The sequence below is a fragment of the Pongo abelii genome, chromosome 6, assembly GCF_028885655.2.
Source record: "Pongo abelii isolate AG06213 chromosome 6, NHGRI_mPonAbe1-v2.0_pri, whole genome shotgun sequence".
Lineage (NCBI taxonomy): Eukaryota > Metazoa > Chordata > Mammalia > Primates > Hominidae > Pongo > Pongo abelii.
In genome coordinates, this window is record NC_071991.2 from 82,285,569 (window position 1) to 82,295,897 (window position 10,329).

Sequence of the window (10,329 nt, forward strand, 5' to 3'; positions counted from 1 at the left end):
TAAACGGGCATATTGTCCTCTCCATTGAGAGATATTGGGAGGACTCAGTGAGAGGGGACCTGGCACATGACAGGCACTCAGTAAATGTTAATTATTTTTACTTCCTCAATTTCAGAATGAGGAAATTGTGGCTTGGCTATATTGAATGCCCCAGGTGGCATGGTAAGCGAGAGTCAAATCTGCACCTGCATGGTTCTGGGAGCCACACTGGAAGCCCCAGTGCTTGCCAGCCTCCCTGTTCCTCCTTTCAAATGCCAGGGAACAAAGCTTCTGTATCTCTCCTTTCCCACTCCTCAAAAAATGTACTTGGTCCTCTTAGACCTGATTACCTTTGCCTACTTAGAAATTAAGAAAGACTATTTATTGAGAGAAGATGTGATGTTTATTATCAAGAGAGTTAAGAGGAGTCCAGATAAACTTGTCTGTGAAAGCCATTGGCACTTTCATTAAGTACTGACCTGCCCACTGAAAAGTTCTCCTTTGTAGATGTCTCTGGTGTGGCTCCTACAGAAGTCACCCACCTGCCTGCCATGGTAATATAATCAGGTAACCTTTGTCTGTGACAAGCCCCATGCTGGTGAATGTTAAAACGCAAACAAAAGGGAATGACTTTTTGATTGACATGACTATTTTGTGGATTGGCCTCACAGATAAAATCGGTCAAAACAAATCAGTTTATGCATCAACACATACTTAAGAAAGATTTTATTTGGAAATTTCATGGCAGATGTGATCTTTTCTGTTTTTGCTTTTGAAGTTCTCAATGTCTATCTTACGATAAGGGGCAATGTTAAGAAAGAGAAAGTCAGCTATAGTTCTCAATTTTAATTACAAAAGATCACATTGGGAGTCTGCTAAAAAAGCAACTTTCTGGGCCTCAAAAGCAGAAATTCTGGTTCTATAAGTTTAGAATTGAGCCAAATATTTATTATTATTATTAATTTCTTAAAAATACTGCCAGAGATGTCCTTGGGCTTTGAGAAATCAGATGAAAAATAATGGGTGACATATGCTTTTACATTAATGAAAAAGGATACTTAGAACATAAATTTCACATATTCTTTCTTATTTTTAATTTTTTGTGAGTACATAGTAGGTGTATATATTTGTGGGGCACATGAGATGTTTTGATACAGGCATTTGAGGTGAAATAATCACATCATGAAGAATGGGGTATCCGCCCCCTCAAGCATTTATCCTTTGTGTTACAAACAATCCAAATTATACTCTTTTATTTATTTTAAAATGCACAATTATTATTGACTATAGTCACCGTGTTGCGAGATCAAGTAGTATGTCTTATTCATTCTTGCTCTCTATTTTATTGTACCCATTAATGATGCCCTCTTCTCCCTTCAGCCCTCCACTACCCTTCCTAGCCTTTGCTCACCATCCTTCTACTCTCTATGTACTCATTATGTTAAGTGAAATAAGCCAGGCACAGAAAGACAAACATTGCATATTCATACATACTTTTAAAAAGTGAATGACTATGCCTTATACTGTCTTAGGCAGAATACATATTCCTGGGGGCAGACACTGGGCTTTTCATTTTATATTCTCAGTGCCGGGGACATGTTAAATATTGCTGAAAGAATGAGGAACAGATAAATGATAATTTTAGAGTCTTGCCTTGTTTTGGTGTTCTTGGTTTGCTTGGCACTCAGGACAAAATCATTAATAGAAGAATTTCATATTTGCACAAATAATTTAAATTTCATATTTGCACAAATAATTTAAATTAATTGCAAATAATTCAAATATCATCGAAAAATTGCTCTTTAAGTAGTCCCCACATTACAAACTCCCAGCTTGCAAAGAGCCCTTATCTGTGAAGCACCTGAGTGGAAGAAGTTTCCATTACCACTGCTCTTGAGATCACTTCCCTGTCACCACCATTTTGTCCCGTTTCACTTCCACACTACAGTTACCCTCAGATACCAGACAGACACAGATGAAAGGATGGCAATGATGTCCCTGGCCCCAACTGTCTCCACATATTTCCAGAGATTCTTCTGCAGTCATCCTATTTGTCCCTTAATGCTTTACTCCACCGCAACGCCTGGGAGCCCCTGACTGGACCCCTCATGCACCCTCCTGCCCTACTCTTTGTAGTGTTACTCAAGTTAGCATTTCGGGATAGCACTTTTATTTAACACTTTTTACTCAGCTTCACCCAGCAGAGAAAACAGAAGCAATCTAAGGCGTTTTCCAGGCCTGGTACATTAGGCAAGAGCCACATATGAGATGTACTCTACATTGTCAGTGTAGACTTCTTCTCAGCCTGTATGATAGCATCATTGTGAAAGAACTAGAGGAACAGTTAGCTCTTGAGCAGCAAACCTGAGAGCATATCTCCTATTCTTCTTCCTTTTTTAAACTTATATCTAAGTGATTATTACAGAATTTTAGGTGATAGGAACAATGAAGAGAGGGTACCATCTAGCCAGGCATGGAGAGGAAGGTTTTTGCCACCACACTTTTTTAATTTATGGCAATATTTGAGGTAAATATTGGTTTCCTCCTTTTAAATATGAGTAAATCTCAGACAGTTTAGGCCACTTCCCCCAAGTGTCAATTGACACTGTCAATGAGAGGCTGAGATGAGTTTGAATCCCAGGCTGATGTGACAGCATGTGCTCTTCCTTCTCAAACTATTTCTCTCCAGTGTCAGGGAAGAATAAACACAGACCCCGTGGGATGTCAGAAATATGCACCAAAGGGGCTCCCTTTCTTAAGTTTCTGATTTTATCTTTAAGTTCATGTATCCTTTTGCATTTTCACAGTATGTCTGTGTGGGACGGAAGCTAAAAGGAATCATTATTTCTTCCAAACTTCAAGTAAGATGGCAGCCCAGAAGATGAACTGTGGCTGCCCCTTGGCATTGATGACCTTTAGTAGATTAGGGATGTGTGTCACCCAGGAGTGAAGCTTGCATCTTGTGCTGCTGATTGACTACATTTTAACATGTAGTGAAAATTTACAACCCCAATCTAAAAGTGATCTCAAATTGGAGCTGAAACTTTGAGCCAATGAGTAAAGAGAAAAACAATGCCATATCAGTTGCGTCAACCTAAAGTCTTCACTTTGGTCGACATGCTCAGCATCCGATTCAACTGGTTAGTTCATTCGGCTATCTTTGAATGTACTTTGTCTGCTATTGCTCTCAGATGTTGCCCCTTCAGTTAACTTGATTTGAAGCCCAAAGCAATACATTCTCCTTGGAGACCGAAATTAGGAAAAGTTTGATTTTATTAGGCAATAAAAGGTATATACTACAATGTATCCACCTGGAAAGTAGCATTAGAATTCCTGAAGTCAAAGGTAAAAAAGTGGAAGAGGAAAAGATTTTTTTCTTCTAAAACATGTAGTAAGATATTATTCCAACAGAGAAAAAGCAAATGTTTTGGTTTGCTTGTGAGTTGTCAGGCCTCAATTTCCAAGTAGAACTTTATTTTTTGAATGAAGAGCATATTGTTTTATAAAAATGTGTGTCAAAATTACAAAAAGGTCATGGCATTTTTATCTATCACTGTCTGCATGGGTTCCATTTGCCTGCACCACAGCCCAGAAATTGTTTCCAGAAAAACAAAAAAAAAAAACCAAAAAAACAAAAAAAACCCTAGTGAATGTGAGGGTCACCTTCTGTGCTCCCTTTCTCTTAAGGATTGTAGCTCTGCCTGGGCTCCAGTCTCATAACTGCAAATAGTTATTTTATATGTTTTCTGCAGGTTTTAAAGTTTAAGGTGGGAAAGTTAGTACAATACTAGCTATTCATTATGTCTGAAACCATAAATTTGCTCACATGATCTTTGAGCAACACAAGTCAAATTTTGATAGTTATTTTTTTAATTACCATTAATTTCCAGACTTTTGAAAGAAAAAAATGTCAGGGGCAACTTTATAAACATTTCATAGATTTTCCTGTGGATTTATCAATTTAATTAAAACCTTATTTGAGAACAGTCAACTGACTTCAATCATCACAGAGAATGATTATTACAAAAGAAAAACTAACAGACCAAAATAAGCCTAGGTGATCATTATTCCCAAAAGCTTCCATGTAATTGAGTTTTTAGAAATTCAGAATCCGTTGTCCTATATAAACAACATTGACCTTGAGTAGCTTATTTTACCAAAAAGTTAACTTAGATTTAATAGACTACTTTTAGGATATATCACTGTAATTTCTTTGAGAAAATAATGTCTAATGTGCCAACTGGAAATTAAGAACTTCCATAAAAGATTCTTGATCTCTACCCTCTCCCCCAACCAGATTTAAATCACTGAGACAAAATTTTCATATTGCCTAACTCATGTACACACTTATCCACCCAATAATAGAAGGGATTATCCCCTTCACCTTAGCAATTTATACAGAAATCTTTCTCCCGTCTTCTTTATATCACCTACTTCTGAAAACAATCTTAGGCATCTCAAAATAAAGGCACAAATGCAAGATAGCCATTTAGATATGAATAAGAGAATGTTTTTAGAAACATCACTGGTAGAATGTATTTGTAAGGAAATGTAAATATCATTTTAGCAAATGACCCTGACTTATACTGTTGAAGCCCTTAAATGAGGAAATTCCTCAGGAATATGGTAACACGTGGCACTTCCATCATGGTGATGATGACTCAGACTTGGTTAGATGCTTCCAGAGCCACCTACTTCAGCTTTTAATTATTGCGTAACTTTAAATCCTCCCAAATTGGTTGTATGCTTGTGCACATAAGAACTGATCTGAAAGAATCCATTACTTTCCTGTTCCTTCCAGGAAACTGTGTGTGTACAAGTGTATATCTATGTAAACATCATAACCAGATGGGCGGAACCTTATATGGAGTGAGGCAGAATATCCCGGTTATGTATTTCCCTTGTGGAGACCAAGCCTTGGAGTTTCTAAACTGAGGTTAGAAACAAATAACCTGTGATCACACATTACATCTATGTCCAGTGATCAACAGTACCTACAATCAGAGTCTTCTGCCCCCTCACTGATAACCAAGATAGAAAACCAATTTTGTTTCAACCTGAATTCAAAATTATCATATTGTATATCACACCAAAATAGTTTTCAGGCTATTTTTCAAAATACAGTCAAAACAACAGTTCTTTGCCTTGTTTTTGTAGTATTTCTTCTGGCATTTTCCCTACAACATATACTTATATAAAGGGCAACCCAGTCAGGTTCCCTGTCAGTATTGGTTTGCTGGAAGAGGGGAAATTTCTGAGATGTTCTCTTGTTAGTGGACATTATTTCTTTTATCTTTTTTTCTTTTGACTGCTCTCTGTAACACACTAGTGCTGATCCTTACTGTTTGTTGCAGAAACAGCAGTCGTAATAGCACATTTGTGTTGCATGAGTTGTTAAGAGTAATCAAGTAGGGCATGGGAAAGTCCTGGGTGAGCCTCTAATTAGCGTTCACCCTCTAATTAGGGTGAACCTTGGGCTACTCACTCAAATACATAACCTTAGTTTCTTCACATGTAAAATGAGGTCTTTTAGGTACCTTCCAGCTGTAACTTTTTATATTCAAAACTAGAATCTGTCTATTCAATATATAAGTTCTGAAGGAATTAAATTTCTCAGATACTGTGTCAAGGACTAAGAACAAAGTCCTAATGTTTTGAGTTTTTTCATCATAAATATCTAAAAATATCTTATTTACTAGAGTTGGTGATTCTACAGGCCAAATTAAATCAGTCCCATCCTGGCCCCAACACAAATGTGCACATACAGCACCCCCAAACATGCACATATGCATGCTAAAATAAAACATCTATATCAGAAATAATGACTAGATTATAGTGTATTAATGAGGAAATTAAAAATCCAATTAAGAAGAAAAGTAATACATAATGGCATGATTAGCATTTTAAAATTTATATAGCTACCCTTTTCAGGGAAAGCTAATACTGGGTGTTTTTTTGATGATTCACAAAGAAATAATCAATTAATTGAATGTGGGTATGTTAATTTTATAATGATTCAAAGGAGATGTATACTTAAGATTTGTGTACTTTTCTGTTTGTCTGATTCAATAAAAAATTTACAAATATTTCTAAGTGTTGGAACTGAGACTGCATCTCAGTTTGTTGATAAATAAGATCTTTGTTCAGGGGCTACTTAAATATCAACTATATCTAAAATATTATATAGGAAACTTGGAAACTTGGAAAACATATTTGGGTAGATATAAGAAGGCTATAGATCATGCAAAAGAGCAATGAAATTATTAAATTACTCTCTTGGTATTGGTAGTTATGTTTTATATGCAAAATCATGCTGAGAAATCTAGGGTGTGGCTATTGGAAACATGAACATTTAAAAAAGTTGCAAAGATTTCTACAAAATCCTCATTATATACTGTATTGCAAAATCACCGCCATACTTTAGATTAACAAAAATGACTTTGTGTTGATGCTACTTCAACCAAGAAAAATTAAAAGATCAAGACACTTTGGGTTGGTCCTTGGCAAATTAAAGAGTCTCTCTATTGGGCAGCTTCTCTCTGTTTTAAAGGAGGCTTGAAGAGGGGAGGAAGAGACCCATAAACAATTTTCAGGTACTACCACTGGTCTCTGAAGGGCATTCTACCAGGAGTAATAATCTCGGTTGGGAACATAGAGAGTAAAAAATTATGCATTCCTACTTTTGAGCCAATCTGTGGGCTATACAATTGAGAAGTCACCAAAAATATGCACTATTTAAAATGACAGATGCATTTAAAGTGGGTCAAACATCTGCATTTCTCCAGCTCCTCTGGTTAGTGAGGTCAGATTAGTTTGGAGATTTGAGGTCATCTCAGTAGCTGTCAGTAGACATGCTATTGCCTGGGCCTGTGAAGGAATCTTCCTCTTCATCCTCTGTATCTAAATGTAGAGCAATAGGGCTTTGGATTGTTCTGAGGAGGGCAAGAGACTGCCTGAAATTAATTAAGCAATAAAACATGACTGAGAATGAATCAGCAGTGATTAATCAACATCTCAAACTTCTGTCGGGAAACTAGAGATGAGGAAGATGGGCTCAATATGCTGAAAGTGAGTTAAAACCAGTCAAGACCTGAGGCCTGAGGCCTGAAGTGCCTCCTCAAAGTTGGTAAAACCTCCAGAGTAATGCTCCTTGGTGGCTCTTTGATTTTTATGTATATGTATGCAGGAGGTGCAACATACATGGCTCAGGCTTCTTGTAAATAGGATGAGTTTGTCACAATGAACAATTGAACTTTTATTATACTTTCCCTGCACAGTGGGAAGGAGTAGGTATTTATTAATATGTACAATATATTGGTGTGAAAACTAAGGATAATAGAAATTAAGTGACTCAACCAAACATCACAAGCCATGAAAAAAGAAACTAAGGAGAAGAAGAATTTGCAGGGAGCAGAGGTTCACATAGGTAGCAAGGTGGCACTTCAAGGTAGAAACCCCTAATGTATGGCCCAAAAATTGCAAATGTATTTTGAAAGTAATGGGGATCCACGAATGTAATTTGATAAGGAAACTGATACTGTAGTGTTTAATGGTGATTATTCTCATAGCAAAGAACAGGATTCAGAGAGAGAAATTATCATCTATATGGATATACACTAAATAATAATAATAATAATAAAAGCTGGCAGTTACTATGCTCTAACACCTTTACTATGGACTTTACATGCATCTCTCATGTAATCTAAGAGGGAAGTAATATTAGTGGCTCCATCATTTGAATAAAACAACCCTTGCTGTAAAGAGGCATTACAAAATCATCTATAATTAAATAGCAAACCCTGGATTCAAAGCTACCTCTACGGCTTTCCAGTGGTCATATCTGATACCCATGGTGTGTCCTCAGAAAGAGAAAGTGAAGATGTACTTGAGCAGCAATCACTTTAAGTTAAGGCATCATTATCTGTTTGGGCTGCTGTGGAAACATCCTACTAATATCTGTTTTTACCTTCTGTATTTATTATCTATTGCTGCACAACAAATCATTCCAATATTTAGCTGCTTAAAATAACAAATAATTATATTCTCACACAGTTTCTGAGCGTTGGGAGGCCAGGAGCCATTAAGCTTATTTGTTCTAACTTGGAGTCTGTCAAGATGTTGGCAGAGGCTACCATCATCCGAAGGCTTGACTGTGGCTAGAGGATTTGCTCCCTAGTTGGATCACATGGCTGTTGGAGTTCCAAGCTTCTTGCTAGAAGTTTTTAGTTTCTCATCATAGGGCAGCTAGCTTCCTCCAGAACAAATGATTAAAGAGAATGTGGTAGAGGCTGCATTGTCTGTTTTCATTAGGAGTGAATCACTGAACCCATCCACACTCAAGAGAAGAATTATACTCCAACTATTGAAACAAAGAATATAAAAGAATTTGTGATCATACTTTAAAACCACCACACCCTCTCTTTAATCAGTTCTACAAGCTGCAGTTATTTTAATATTTTATAAACAAATCTGATCATATATCTCTTTTTATTAAACGTTAAATGTATCTCATTGGTTTGTAGATTAAAAACCCAATGTCTTTGGTTCTACTTGATGTGGCCACTGCTTCCCAACACTGCCTTTGTCATCTTCCACTCATCTTTGGCTTTCTGGCCACACTCTCTTGCTTTCAGTTCCACCAATATGCCAAATTCCTTTTGGTTCAGGACCTTTGCACCTGCTGCTTCTGTGGCCTAGAATTATCTTGCTATTGCTTTTACTTGTTCATCAGGTCTTGATCCAAAAGAAAACATTCCTCAGGAAAGCTTCTGTGACTCATCAGCCTTTATCAGCTCCCCAGCTACAAGTTCTTGTTGTAGCTTGTACTTCTCCTCTGTGCCACTGATTATAGTTTACAGTGTTATATTTCTTTGATTTTTTGGTTATGGTTTTAAGTTTCTGTCTGTTTTGCTCACTATTGAATCCTAGTGCATGATACAGGATATGGCTGGTATTAGTGTTTAATAAATGTATCTGTACTGAATATGCTACTATGAATGGAGGATGAGTTGATGGAACAAACACATCTGCTTTAAGATCCACTTTAAGAGTAGGCAAGTACATCTTTCTCTCTTATTTTTAATAAAGACCTAAAGAAAAACAAACCTTGATAAGATATGCCAACAATGGGGGCATCAACAGAGGAAAAAAAATTAGAGGAAGACAAGGAAGGGATGTATGTAATCAGAACTCTGCTGTGGTATCTCAGAGCTGGCTAGCTCAGTGAAGAGATGCAGCCCCAATCTTAATGGCATTGATCCGGAACAGCTTGGACTCAAACTTTAGAATATATCTGCACATCAGGGTGGCTCCACAGGTGGAGGCTTACTATGCTTTAGAACTTTTATTCTGATGTTTTTCTTCATCAGCTGCCGATGATCCCATCATCCACAAATAATCTTAAAAAATGCACACATGGTAGTGTCTGGGCAATCGCCCATGGGTAAAAGCAGTACCTAGAGAATTACTTCTTGAGCTTCATCCTCTTTGTTAACATTTCCCTAGGGAGGCTCCTGGATCAGAACCATCCTAGGATTTGGCGAGTCTCTTCCAATAGGTACAGGCTTCTGGGTGAGAGTTGGAAATTGTCCACAGCTACTCATTGTGTCTTCAAACCCTTGGCACTTGCAGGGACTAAGATGCCTGCATTTCTGAGGTTATTCACATAACAAGTGAGAAACAAAAATAGTTTGTTGAGAAATGAGTTCAGTCCCAGCAGCACAGCTCTGAGCCTAGAGAGAAGACAAAGCTGCTTCTAAGAATAAAAGCAAATTCTGTGCTTTTCTCATTATGGTTTCTCCTGCATGAGCCCCTTAAAACCTATTCTATTGTGTCTAGGACTGAAAGCTTCTAGTGATCTGACTGAGTCTTTCTAATTGGGTGGTTGCAGTTCATCCTATTTTTCATTAAAAAAATAAATTCATCAGCAATATAGCCTCCGGGGTCCATAAGGAACATGTTTATAGAGAAGAAGTTCTTGTGTTTATTAGCATGAAACAAAGCCCATTACACAAAAGCCTCAGAAACCCACTCTAGCCTCAGCAAGCTGTGGTTTCAAACATGAGCACGTGCTGTCACAAGCCATAAATCATTGCTTGTGACAGGCCCACAGGGCCCTGAGAAGGCTGTCCCTTCACTCAGCTAGGCTATTTGAGTCAGGGAAGCTTTAAAAAGACTTACCTCCAAAAAATCACAACCACTCATTTTGGATTGAGGCTGTAGAAAGGACATTTCCTTCCAAGTAGGAATTTTTGAAGCACTTACTAACTTACTATGTGTCTGGCATATGATAGGTAATACATATGTATATATGTATATATGGGGTTGAAATGAGTTTCTTGTTTTACAGAT